This window comes from Ochotona princeps, chromosome 1, assembly GCF_030435755.1.
Source record: "Ochotona princeps isolate mOchPri1 chromosome 1, mOchPri1.hap1, whole genome shotgun sequence".
Lineage (NCBI taxonomy): Eukaryota > Metazoa > Chordata > Mammalia > Lagomorpha > Ochotonidae > Ochotona > Ochotona princeps.
In genome coordinates, this window is record NC_080832.1 from 106511366 (window position 1) to 106525671 (window position 14306).

Here is a 14306-nt window from a genome sequence, read left to right on the forward strand (position 1 = left end):
TTAAATTGTTTTTAAGATTTATTAATTTTTATTACAAAGTCAGATATACAGAGAGGAGGAGAGACAGCGAGGAAGACCTTCCATCCGATGATTCACTCCCCAAGTGAGCCGCAACGGGCCGGTGGTGCGCCAATCCGAAGCCTGGAACCAGGAACCTCTTCTGGGTCTCCCACACAGGTGAAGGGTCCCAAGGCTTTGGGCCGTCCTCGACTGCTTTCCCAGGACACAAGCAGGGAGCTGGATGGGAAGTGGAGCTGCCGGAATTAGAACCGGCGCCCATATGGGATCCTGGGGCTTTCAAGGTGAGGACTTTAGCTGCTAGGCCATGCCGTCGGGCCCTGTTTTTAATTTTTAAAAAGATTTATTTGATTGGAAAGTCAGATTTATGGAAAGGAGAGACAAAGATTGATTCATTCCCCAAGTGCTGCAGCTGGAGCTGAGGTGATGCAATGCCAGAAGCCAGGAACCTCTTCTGGGTCTCCCATATGCGTGCAGGGTCCCAAGGCTTTTGGCCTATCCTTGACTGTTTTTCCAGGCCACAAGCAGGGAGCTGGATGGGAAGTGGAGCAGCTGGGACATGAACCAGCAACCTTATGGGATCCTGGTGCATGCAATGCAAGGACTTTAGTTATTCTTCTATCACACTGGCACTCAGTTCTTTTTTTTTTTTTTTTTGAAGAATTATTTATTTTTGTTGGAAAGGCAGATATACAGAGAAGAGGAGAGACAGAGAGGAAGATCTTCTGTCTGATGGATTCACTCCCAAAGTGGCTGCAATGGCTGGAGCTGAGCCAATCCGAAGCCAGGAACCCGGAACTTCTTCTGGATCTCCCACGTGAGTGCAGAGTCCAAAGGTTTTGGGCCGTCCTCGACTGCTTTTCCAGGGCACAAGCAGGGAGCTGGATGGGAAGTGGTGCTGCCAGGATTAGAACCAGCATGCACATGAGATCTGGCGTATGCAAGGTGAAGGCTTTAACCACTATGCTATTGCACCGGGCCCCCCAGCTTTATTTTTTAAAATAAAGATTTGATTTGTTTGACAGAGTGAGAGAGAGAGGGAGAGGGACAGAGAGAGACAGAGAGAGATTGCTCTTCTGTCTACTGGGTCACTCCTTAAATAGCCACAATAACCAGGGCTTGGGTCAGGAGCCTGGAACTCCATCTGGGTCTCACCACAGATGGCAGGGACCCAAGCACTTGGAGCATCACCTGCTCTCTTCCCTAGCGCCTGACCAGGGACTCGAACCTGTGTTCCTATGCGGGATGTGGCGTTGCAGGCAGCAGCCTAACTTGCTGTGCGCTCATGTAGTCCTGTCTCCATTTCCAGAAAAGAATCCCAGTCCACTTTCCCCACAGTACGTCACTTTTGCTGAGACAGCATGACAGCCAAACAGGTTTGCTGTGGCCGCAAACCCTGCCCAGTCAGCACTCGCTGTCCACGGGCCCCGGACAGACTGCACGCAGCCCGCACTCACCCCTGCACATGCCAGGGATGCCCCCACGGCCCTGGGCCAGAGGTCCATGTGTGGCTGCTGGAGAAATGCAAGGCTCTGCAAGGTCCCTGGATACTTGCATCTTTCCACGCCCGTCAGTGGTCATCCACCCTCCGGTCACAGCAGTGGGCTGACCCTCAACTTTGGAGTTTTATGGCCTGGGTTCTCAGCCCAGCAGTATGATTTACTGGCTGTGTGACCTTGGATGCATTAGTTCATCTCTTCGGACCGCCCTTGTAACAGAGGGATAAAGGTGGTGCACCTGTGGCTTGGGGGTGTGCTGAGGCTGAAATGAACTAGCAGATGTAAAGGGCTGGATGCTTGGCACACAGAAAGCCCCAGGGAAAATGGGGGCTGCGGAGTACAGACTTAAAATGTTTGATGAAAAGGGTGACTTAAATGAAATGGGCTGATACTGTGGAGTAGTGAGTGAAGCTGCTGCCTGCAATGCTGGCATCCTATATGGGCACCAGTTCGAGTCCTGGTTGCTCCACTTTCAGTCCAGCTCCCTTCAAAGCACCTGGGAAAGCAGTGGAAAATGGCCCAAGTGCTGGGCCTCCTGTACCCACATGGGAGACCCAGACGGAGCTCCTGGATTCTGCTTAGCTCAGCCTCAGCTGCTGGGGCCACTAGGAGAGTGAACCAGTGGATGGAAGAACTCTCCTTGCCTCTCCCCTTCTCTTTCATTGTAACTCTGTTTTTCAAATATGTACATCATAAAACAAGAAGATAAGCTTATTTTGCAGCATTTTTGGAATCCATGTAGTTTTCTCATAAGACAATTTCTGTAAACTTTTCAAAACCCTTCGTGTATGTGATGTGAAAAATACATGTTAGGGTATGAGGGGCTTTGAGGAGGGATGGGGAGCCATTGGGGTGGTCAAGAGGGGCTTCTTGGAGGAAGACGACTTTGGGCTAGGCCTGTAGCCTCTGCCACTGAGCACTTGTGTGTGCCGGGCCCTGTGCTCAGGGCTTCTCAAGGACTTTCCCAGCAAGTCCCTGAGGAGTCCCTGGAAGTGGCCACTGTCACACCCACAGACCTGTGGCTCATCCCAGCACCGGAAGGACCTGGGGAGTAGGAGGGTGGGTGAGTAGCGTATGACCCCATTAGGGATCTCTGGGCTCGCCTCACAGCACTGCTACCATCTCCAGGTCACAGTGGAGCAGCTTCTAGCCAGGGTTCTGGCAGCTACCTGGGCGGGGTGGGGGTGGCTGGCACTGGTTGGGGCATGCTTGGGCAGGGGCTGGAGCCAGGCCTCTTCCTCTCCCGGTACCCCCTGGCCTGGCCCAGGCAGGACACATGCGAATCCCATGTGCAGCCCACTCTGGATCGCTGAAGACAGAGCCGCAGGAAGGGGGCGGCTGGGGGGCAGGCACTTTCTGCTGCCCCAGTCCCAGGGGACAGGAGCACAGGCAATGCCTCTGGTGGCCTCGCCAGCTGCTGGCTGGGGGATTCACCGATCCCCGCACTTCCATCCCCCGTGTCTCCCATGAGATGCAGTTTCCAACATTCCACAAGCAGCCACGTCCTGTCACCCCCACCACAGTGGCCCCAGGTCCCTGGAGGGGCAGGATGGGCAGGAGGTGGTCACGTTGCTTCTGCTCCTTTCCCAGGGTGGAACTCAAAGGATGCTCCACCCATACCTTGTTTGTCCCCGGTTCAGGCAAGGGTGACAGCCCCAATCCCCTGCCGCACCCCCACCTCCCAGCTGTGGGTTCTCCAGCACTGCACACACGCGGCACCTGGTTCATGGCAGGGTAAGTGTGTGAGTGGGAACAAGTGTTTGTGAAGCTATGACTGTATGAGTGAGTATATTAGGGCGTGTGTATGCATGAGTGTATGAGTAGATGAGTATAATTACACAGGAGAATATGAGTGTGTGTAAGAGTGTGACTATGTGTGGGAGTGAGTGTGTTACTGTGACAAGTGTGCATGATGAGTGTGAGTTTATTTAATGTTGACAGTGAGTGTGAGTGGGTGTATGAAAGTGTGGGTGTAACCCCCCGAGGGAGCCCATCACCTACAGTTCGATCAGGAGAGGCTGTGAGGCTGAGGGGACAGGCACTTTTTTTTTTATTGATTACATTGCATTATGTGACAGTTTTATAGGCACTGGGATTCCCCCCTAACCCTCCCCCCCATGGTGGATTCCTCCACCTTGTTGCATTACCACAGTTCAAATTCAGTTGAGATTCTTTCATTGCAAGCATCTACCAAGCATAAAATCCAGCATCTTATTGTCCAGATAAGTTCAATGGTTTCTTGGGGAGACCATCTCTGGTCTGAAGGTAGAGCCGGCAGAGTATCATCCCGATCAATTAAAAGCCGCGACATTACATCAGTAACAATTTATAACATTATGGAATTAGTTGACATGGTATTGAGTAACCAATATGTTAAAAGAGAAAAAAAAAATGCAAGTTCTGAACCACATCCTGTGACTTCTACATTGGCATTTCAATTATTAGTTTATATACAACCGGGTTCTATGCACCTTAAAATGGCTATAGATTACTATTCAGCTGTCTCATGTCTATTTTAATTTTAGTATTTAGCAGTTTATAGTGTTGAAGCATGATTTTGCTGAACCTGGCTGTTTTTCGGGTGGTCCAACTCCATAACTCTAACAAGACATATGTCAACAGTTTAGGTGAGCATGCTTAGGAGGGGTGTGCAGAGAAATCTTCAATACCCCAGTGAGGAGTAACTAATCTTTGTGTCCCACCCAGTGAGTTATAAGTGCATCCCCGCTGACCGTATCCTGTCTGTTTCTAAGCTTTCTTTATTGTTCTCGATCTATTCTAGTTTTGGTTTGTTTGTTTGTTTGCTTGTTTGTTTGTTTTGAGGGGTTTCTGGAGCGATCCTGATGGTCATTATGAGAGAGGGTGCAGGGAACAGGCACTTCTAACAATGACATCAGAGCATCAGATGACAGCCGGGTTGGTCTGGGAGAAGCACAATTTGCCGTCACCCCACAGACTACAGCATCAAGTCCCTGCCTGCCCACACCTTCTGTAGGGTGTGTAGGGCTCCTGGGGTGCACACAGGCCTGGCTGAGGGGGTGCAGGGGAGGGTGACCTCTGGGAGCACTATCTCAGGAAGAGGGTGGGATGAGGAGTGGCCCCAGGGATGGGAGAGGAGTTGCAGGATGCAGAACCTGAGCTGCCCCTTGTGTGGATGGCGACATGCCGAGGACCCCTCCTCCCCTTGGGAAAGCCCACTGTGTTGGGTGCTGAGGGAGCCCGTGGGTGCCAGGGGTGGGGGCGTTGGGTAGAGGCTGCCCCGGGGCCTTCGCCCCAGGAGCGGGGCGGAATACAAAATCTGGTGGGTCCTTATCTGGCCCAGGGGTTGAAAGCAGGAAGGCTCAAGTGCTCAAGGTGGTAAGAAGGTTTCTGTACTATTACTTCCCCAGGCCAGCGGGGACTGTCTCTGGGGATTTTCTTGGGCCTGCTCTGAGTGCCCCCCTACCCTGCCTCAGGTGCTGTGGCTAGGAGTGCCTGGAAGAGGGAGGTGGGAAGGGAGGCTGCGTCCTAATGAACAATTAGTGTCTGCTGCGTGGGTAATCATGTGGTTCCATGTAATTAAGAAGTTAATTAAGGTTTAATTGGCCTCCTGTTCTTCAGAGGAACCTGCAAGACTCTTGCTGGAAGCTTCTGGAACGGAAGGTTGGGGGGACAAATGCAAGGTAAGGCAAGAGGGAGGGGGGCCCCTCTTCCTCACCTGACTCCTCCAGATCTGGGATTGTTACTGAACAACAACCCAAACCAGCAGGAGACGCAGGACCCAAACCTGGCATGACTTGCTGGGTGTTCACTGACTTTGGGGTGGTGGAAGAAAAGTGGGTGCTGATTGTAAAGAGTGGAGCCAGGGGCCAGACAGCCAAGGTTACATCCCCAGGGAGAAGGTGGTTCTTAAAGACTGGAACTGGAGCTGAAGAGGTGCGCATGGTCAGCTCGTGTCCAAGCTCCTGGTTGGTCAGTGGCGCTCGTGACTGTCCTTTGATCGCTCGGTGATGATACTCTTTGGGGAGTTTATGATGGCTAGGTGGACTCAGCTGGTCTGGCAGTTACGTGCAAGGTGGCAGTTACGTTCTGCCTGGACCTGGAATTCCCCTCCACAACCCCCACCCCCTGAGGCGGACACTGGCCACCAGCAAGGTTCTTATCTACCAGGAAAGCAAATGACTCCTTGAGTCTGGTGATCAGAACTCCCGTGGGGCTCCCAGGGCTCAGGGAGACCTCTCCCACGGAGGCTGTGTTGTGATTGCATGGTGGGGTCTTGTGTAAGAGCTCACTCCCTGCTCCCCAGCCTGTCCTCCTCACAGCTGACCCTGGATATGGCGGAGTGGGCTGGCTCTGCTTCTCCTCCAGGGTTTGCTCACCCAGAGTGGTGAGTCACTGCCTGGAACACAGCACCGCATTCCCTACACCTGCTCCGGGGGCAAGCTTCTAGCTGCTCCTCCCCAGGAAGATGAGGCAGCTGGGAGTAGAGAGGTCACTGGCAGAGCTGAGCTTCCAGCTCAGGACAGTTGGACCCCAAGGACAAGCCTAAGTTGGGGAAGCAGCTATTCCTCACGCAGGGAGCCACGTGTGACCCCCAGGGCCTGCCATGCTGGTCCCTGTCATCTCTGAGGCCCGCTCCCTCGTCCACCCTCCCCTCTGTCCAGATATCCCTGTGTCAGACATGTCTTCTGCCAGTCCCATGCATGAAATGGCACACTGCCCTCCCCATCACAGGTGCCCTGGGGGTGAATACCACATGGGGCGCCCCATGCTATCGACTTACAGCCTGTTTACCGCTAGGGAATGGCAGCTCCATGCAGGCAGGGACGTGGTGGCTCTGTCCCCAATGCTCTGACAGCATTTATTGGACAAATGAATGAACATGGCTGTCACAAGATGGGGTCCTGTCATGGCGGGCCTGCTTCCACTGGGGCTCACTGGCTCCCGGCCCTGGATGTGAAGGGACGAAGACCGCAAGGATCTGGGTATAAAGCTCAAGTTTATGTTCAGAACCAGAAATCCACACAGCATAAAGTTCAGCTTAAAGCAAGCTTTAATGGGAGGTTCTCTGGTCTGGTACAGCCAACAGGCCAGAGAAATCATGCCCGGGGAACCTGAGGTGTCATTTTTATCAGGGGCTTGTAAAGGTGGGGTTTGGGGGACAAAGGAATATGCCTTCTACAGTGCTATAGGGTGCTATAGGTTCCTTTTGACCTTGGTGAATCCATATGTCGCTGCTTGGCTGAGGAGGGGTCTGACCTTACCAGCCACCTCTCTCAGCCTTCTCCTGGGCTGCCCCTCACCCGCCCTGGCCAGGCCTTACTGTGGGTCCTGGCCGAGCCCCAACCTTAGCAAAGCCTCCCTTGTCACCGCTTCCCACTTCTTTCTCTCTCCTCTGCCCCCTATCCAGGCTCCTCGCCTCCCAGCCAAGCTCTAGCCAGGGACCTGGGGGCCTAAACAAGGCTGCTTCCCCTCCTGCAGTCAGGTGGGCTGCGGGCAGAGGGGCCTCCGGGCCATGGTGGGTGGGTGTGGGTGTGCACTTGCTTGGATGCCCGCGAAGATGACAGGGGTAGGGGTGGGGTGGGAGGTCAGCTCCCAACCAGCCAGTTCCTTCTGGTCTCCTAGCACTCTAGCTCTCCTTCACCTCTCCATGGTGAGGGGGTTACCCCCAATCTGAGGATGGCATTACTTCCTGTTAGGGCAGAAGCCACTATTCCAGGGCGCATGGACAGCCCCCGCCAGCTTGGCAGTTTTATTGGGGGTGCCGTTTATAAGCCATAAGCACACTCAGTGTACCTGTGTGAGACAATGGTTTGGGGCCCTATTACAGAGCCGTGTGACACCCTGCCATTGAACTGTAAGTATTTTCTCACCCTAGAAGGGAGGCCTCTACCTACTAGCAACTACTCCCTATCCCACTGCCACCCTGGCCCCGGCCCCCTGTTTTACATACATGGGCTCACACACGTGGGGTCACATGCAGGTGGTCTTTGGTGCCTGTCTTCTTCCACAGTGAATATCGCTGAGTGTCAGATGTGGAGTAAATGCATGGTAGGTAATTTCTTTTTTTATTGGAAAGGAAGATTTACAGAGAGAAGGAGAGACAGAGAAAGATCTCTCATCTGATGGTTCATTCCCCAAGTAGCCACAATGGCCTGATCGGAACCAATCCAGAGCCAGAAGCTTCTTCCAGATCTCTGATGCAGATACAGGGTCCCAAGACTTTGGACCATCTTGTACTGCTTTTCCAGGCCACCAGCAGGGAGCTGGATGGGAAATGGAGCAGCTGGGACATGAATCAGCACCCATATGGGATCCCAACACTTGCAAGGTGAGGACTTAGCCATTGGGTATCACACTGATTCCATGAGTAATTTCTTAGAAATACATACATACATACATATATATATATGCATACATACATACATACATACATACATACATAATTTATTGGAAAGGTATAGTCGCAAGCCAGCACTGGGGCATATCAGGCCAACCCTCCTCCTGTGGCACCGGCATCCCATATAGGTGCTGGTTCTAGTCCTGGGTGCTTCCTGCTAATGCACTTGGGAAAGCAGTAGAGGGTGTCTCAAGTCCCTGGGACCCTGCACCCTTGTGGGGGACCTAGAAGAAACTACTGGCTCCTGGCTTTGGATCAGCTCAGGTCTGGCCATTGGGGCCATTTGAAGAGTGAACCAGTGTATGGAAAATCTTTGTTTCCTCTCTCTGTAACTGTACCTTTCAAACAAAAATAAAATAAATCTTAAAAAAAAAGAAAGGCAGAGTCACACACACAGACACACACACACCACATGCTTCTATCCTTTGGGTCACTTCCCAACAACCGGTGCTGGGCCATTGGGTCTCTCACATGAAGCCCAGCTTTTGGGCCCTCTCCTGCTGTCTCCCTGTGCCTTAGAAGGAAGCTGGACTAGGATTGGAGCAGCTGGACCTCGAACCAGCACTCTGACATGGGATGTTGGTGTCACAGGTGGCTGCCTGAACAAGGCCAGTCCCATGAATTTCCTAAGGATGTGAAAGGATAAGGCTCTTGGTCTGATCTGTTCCTTCCCAACCTTTCCCCTGCCCAGTTCAGAGCTGTTCAGCCAACCTCTCTCACTTCCTGCAGCCAGCCTGCAGGTCTTCTCTCACTCCTCACTTCTCTCCTCCCCAGGTGGTGTTGAGTATAACTCCAGCTCCACTTCCAGGGAGCGGTCATGGCTGGGCACGTGCATGAATGCTTGGGACTGCCTGGTGATGTCCATCACAGCCTGGGCCCTGGCTTTGGCTTGACTGGCCTGGTTAGTCCCTGTAGGCACCTGCCATCTGCTCTTCACTCCAGATTTCCCAGAGCCAACACCAGCTGCTCCACAGAGCTTCTCTGGGGTCCCCACCCTCAGAGCCTACAGAGTACAGGTGGAGGTGGAGGCAGAATCTTCTACCTGCGACAGGTAGGGGTCCTTGCTGGGTTCTCATCCAGTGTGAGAAGTTGGGTCACACAGGACACACCCTCTCGTGTGCCCAGTGGAGGCGTAACCGCCGCTCCTCCCAGGGCAGTTCAACAAGCCTTTGCAAGCCACTGTGGGAGCCAGGTCCTGGCCTGGGCCCAGAGACAGGGCTCAGGGAGAAAGAGAAGACAGATGCTTGCCTCAACCCTGGAGAACCACGTGGGACGTGCATGAGGCCCTGGGACCCCCTCAGTGACGTTCCCGCAGCCAACAGAGGAGGGAAACAGAGAGCCTTGGCTGGGGGAAGAGAGGAGATGAAAGAACAGAGACCATCCTGTTTGACAACATTTTGTAATTAGGGGCCAATTATGTCCTCTGGCAATCAATTGGGGTCCTGGGAAATTCTCTCATTTGCTAGATCCTTACTAACCAGTAAAGCTCACCAACAGGGAGTGGGGTTTTTTTTTAAACATTTATTTATTTATTATTGATTTTTTAAAAAGATTCATTTATTTTTATTACAAAGTCAGATATACAGAGAGGAGGAGAGACAGAGAGGAAGATCTTCCGTCCGATGATTCACTCCCCAAGTGAGCCGCAACGGCCGGTGCTGCGCCGATCCAAAGCCGGGAACCAGGAACCTCTTCCAGGTCTCTCACACGGGTGCAGGGTCCCAAAGCATTGGGCCGTCCTCGACTGCTTTCCCAGGCCAAAGGAGGGAGTTGGATGGGAAGTGGAGCTGCCAGGATTAGAACTGGCAGCCATATGGGATCCAGGGCGTTCAAGGCGAGGACTTAAGCCGCTAGGCCACGCCGCCAGGCCCATATTTATTTGTTATTGATTTATTTACTGGAAAGTCAGATATACATAGAGGAGGATCAACAGAGAGGAAGTTCTTCCATCTGCTGGTTCACTCCCCAAGCGGCCACAACGGCTGGAGCTGAGCTGATCCAAAGCCAGGAGCCAGGAGCTTATTCTGGGTCTCCCACGTGGGTGCAGGATCCCAAGGCTTTGGGCCATCCTGGACTGCTTCCCCAGGCCACAAGCAGGGAGCTGGATGAAAAGTGGGGCTGCTGAGATTGGAACTTGTGCCCATACAGGATCCTGGGGTGTACAAGGTGAGGACTTTAGGCACTAGGCTACTGCGCTGGACCCTACAAGTTTAGAAAGTGATCCCAAAGCGTAGACGTTCTCTCTTCCTTGGCCTTTACCCAGAAAATAAGGTTTTGTCCTCTCTTTAGCCCTGCCCCTGTCAAGCCTGGCCAACTACAGGGCCGGGTCCCCTTCCTGAGCCTTCAGCTGACAGCCCAAGGTCATGTAAAGCTGTGTGTACATGTGCGTGCATGTGGGCATGTATGTGTGTGTTCATGTGTGTGCATGCGCGCTTGTCTGTGTGGCCTACCCTGCACGCTCCCAGCCTGCACAACAAACCAGGGATTGCAAAGCACTAAGTGGGAAACGCACATGATGAAAAAAATCATGCATGGATTTCAATATTTGTCCCGAAATAAATATTATCTTCCGAGCCCACTATTTCCATGAACTTTCTGAAGGCCCCTGCAGAATGACTGTTGGAAACCTCTTCTAAGTGACACCCACAAAGGTTTAAGTAAGTCTTTGGTCCCTAAATGTCGATATCAGTATTATTCCTGTTTTGTGGATGAAGAAACAGGTGTTGAAAGGTTAAATAAGACACAGGAATTTGTCCTAAAGAAATCATCCATGTTGTTCTAGAAGGTTCCATGTTCAAGGCTGTCGGGGGCTGTTGAATGGCTGTTGGCTCAGGCAGTTGAGATAGATTACGGTGCCCTAGCATTTATTCATTCTCCAGTTCTTCCCTAATGACCAAAAAAAAAAAATCATAGAAAGATTTATTTACTTATTTATTTGAGAGAGGGAGTTGATCCAAAGCCAGGAGCTTCTTCCGGGTCTCCCACATGGGTACAGGATCTCAAGGCCCTGAGCCGTCCTGTACTGCTTTCCCAGACCACAAGCAGGGAGCTGGAAGGGAAGTGGAGCAGCCAGATACAAACTGGCAGCCCCTATGGGACCATGACACAATGCCAGCCCCTAGCTTTATTATTTATTTGAAAGGCAGAATTACAGAGCCAGGGACAGAGGAAGAGACAGAGAAAGAGAGCCATTTGCTGGTTCACTCTCCACATGGCCACCAAGGCGAATCTGGCCCAGATGCAGCCAGGACCCTGAAGCTCCATCTGTGTCTCCCATATGAACCATCTTTCATCGCTTCCCCTGACATTAGCAACAAGCTAGACTGCAAGTGGAGCATCCAGGACTTGAACAGGCATCGGATATAAGATACTGGTGTTATAAGCAGCTCAGCCTGCTATGCCACGACACCTATCCCCGGCTTGAATTTCTAATAAGGAATGAGCAAGGACAGAATGAAAATGAGCCAGGCTCCATAACCCATTCTGCCCTTCCATCCGCTAATTCACTCACCAAATACTCTCATCCGGAGCCTGGAACTCCGTCTGGCTCTCCCACGTGCTATAGCAGGAACTCAAGTGCTTGAGCCATCCTCTGCTTCCCAGGATGAGCATTCAAAGGAAGCTGGAACAGAAACTAAGTAGCCAAGACTCAAGCCAGGTGCCAGCACCCCAAGGGGCAACCTAAGTACCACATCAACTGCCTGTCTCAGGTTAGTGACCAATTTGAGGCACTCACTTCGGGTCTTGCCCCCTCCCTTCCTGAGTTTCCTGGGACTCCTTCCTGCACAAATGACTACTGCCTGCCTAAGACTGAATGTGACCCCGACTGGCAAGGGTGTGGGTAGGAACTTCAGGGTGTGTGAGGGCAAAACGCTCCAGGTTGCTGTGGCTGCCCTGTGACCAGGAGGGCAGATGGAAGCAGGTGCAGCCAGAGCGTAGACAGGGTGCCCTTATAAGCATGCCTTGATGGCATGCTTGAGTGCCCCAATCAGCTTCCAGGCAGGTGTGGTGGTACCCTGCCCTTACCCTATGAGTGAAGGAAGCAATGATAATTCTTTGGAAGAACACACATCTGGTTGTCATCGCACACATCAGACACTGATCCGGCCTGGTCCCCGAGGTGTTACCTCTGGGCTCAGGTCCCCCCTCTGTGACCTTGGTGGTCCAGAGACATCAAGAGGCCCACTTGGGTGAGGCGTGGGCAGTGGAGGGGGCCCCGCTTGTGCTCCACAGGTGGCTAAGGGTCAGGATCCCTGCAGGGAGAGGGACATAGTGTCTGGGGAAGCAGTGTCTGGAGTTGGACAACAGGGAGCAGAGAGGCCACAAAGGCAGGTCCTGCATGAAGTTGGTGCAGGGATGGTGGCATTATTATTGTTATTATTATAAAGCATTGCTGGGCTCACACTCGTCCTGGCCTGACAGGGTCCCCCCTAATGGTCCCATAAATCCCGGCCATAAAGAGTAATGGGGGGAGACAAATGAGATAATTAGGAATAAATCTCATTCAGGTCTCTATTCATCAGCATCCCTACAACTGGCCAATCTTCCAAGCCATTAGCCGGGTTTCTAATTAATGCTGAGCTGCCCAGCTCTGTGGAGGTTCCCTGCCTGGGAGGGGCCTGGGCTGAGGGACACCATTGCCTCCCCCGCTCCCACAGCTTGTGGCTGTGACCTTGGTGCGAGCTGAGGGTTGTATAGTCTGCCTGCTTCACCTCTTCTGGGCCCCACTGCTTTTCATCCTCTGCCCCCATCTCCCCATGTACCTGCGATGCCTGTGTTTCTCTTGTCAGGTGGCCACTGTCCACGGTGTTGGGCCACGGGAGGTCTGTGTTAGGAAGAACAGGGAGAGCTGCCCTGCCTAGCCCCTTGCTCTCTGTCGTTCCTCCAAGCCCCCAGGCAGTACTTGGGCAGGGACTGCATCCACGCGCTTGCCCCCAGAACAGATCTCGCCCACACCTGTTGTAGTCCATTCCACTCGGAACGGTTCCTCCTTGGAATAGAGAACCTTCTTTCTTGCCTGAAGCTGAGAAAACTCTGCCTGTGCTGCTTGCTTTGGGATCCCCCACTCCCTACTGGAGCCTGATCGTCAGCTTTTCTCTCTTCGCAAGCCCCTGCCTGTCCAAGGCTTCTGCCCTGAGGCATGTTTGACATCACTGGGGTCTGGCATTTCATCAGTACCCTTCCACGGCAATCTGACCCACAATGGTGTCTGACACCTTAATCTTTCCACTTCCCTCCTTTTACATCACAGCACCTCCTGCTTCTTCGGGTAGCTTTCCTTCATTCTACAAGATTCTGGAGAGGCAACCCAGTAACCCACCCTCCCTGGCTAAAAAGAATGACCTATCATTGGCTTGGCCAATCCCAGTCTTGTCCTGGCCTTTGCGATGCAGCCCCCCTGAGGCAGTGACCGTGAGAGACAGGCAGGTGGAAGGGGTGTGTGTGTGAGCTCACGTTGGCTCCCATCTTTCTGTGGGATGAGGGACTGAGGCTCCTCCCCAGAAAGCAGGAACCTAGAGACAGGGTATGGAAAAGGGCATAGTCCCAGGGGAGGGGCGAGGGTGGGCTTTTCTCTGCAGTAGGTAAAGGGTGAGAAGAGTGGCTGGGTGACAGAAAGGCTGTGCCTGCAGATCCATCCTGTACCATGGTCCTCGTCATCCAAAGACAGGCCAGTGAGGACAGGAGCATCAGCACAGAGAGGATAAGAGGGCTGTGACCTCTACTCCCCAAATGCCCTTTCCCCACCCTGCCTCTTCCAGACCCCTCCATGCATGGGGCCTGTCCTCCTGTGGGCATGGCCTACCATGGGCAAGGCTGCACCTGCTGTACAAGCCCCGGTTGTTTAAAGCTGTCCTGTGCTAGAAGTGGCGGGCCAGGAGCTCACATTGCCCAGCTCTGGGTATGAGAACAGGAAATGCTTATTACATACAGAGAGAAGCTAATGCGGAAAGAGGGGGAAGGCTGGCTTGCTCTCCCCTCCCATGCCAGCCCCTGGCTCAACTACCTGCTGCATTCAGAGGCAGCAGCTCTTAGCATTGGTGGGTAAGATCCTGGCAAAATCATAGATGATGGGCTTACCCCTGTGTCCCTCTCAACTATGAACTACCTGCCTTGATTTAGTGGGTCAATGGGAAGGGGGTAGCCCCTCAGAGGTCACCCCCACTACCCTGGACCAGTCTTCTGCTCCCAGGAAGAATGCTACCCAGACAAGAGGGGCATTCCATACCCCTAGATGCCAGGCAACCACTGGGTTTTAAAAGATTTGGTGCTATTCCAGGGCACAGGCCAGGGGTTCAGGGCCCATGGCAATGCCAGCTGCTTGGAAAACAGGGGTTGGGAGTCCCAGAAGAACCACCATGAAGGAGAGAAGGGTTCAGAGCCAGGGCCTGCCCTGGGAGGGTACCTGGGAA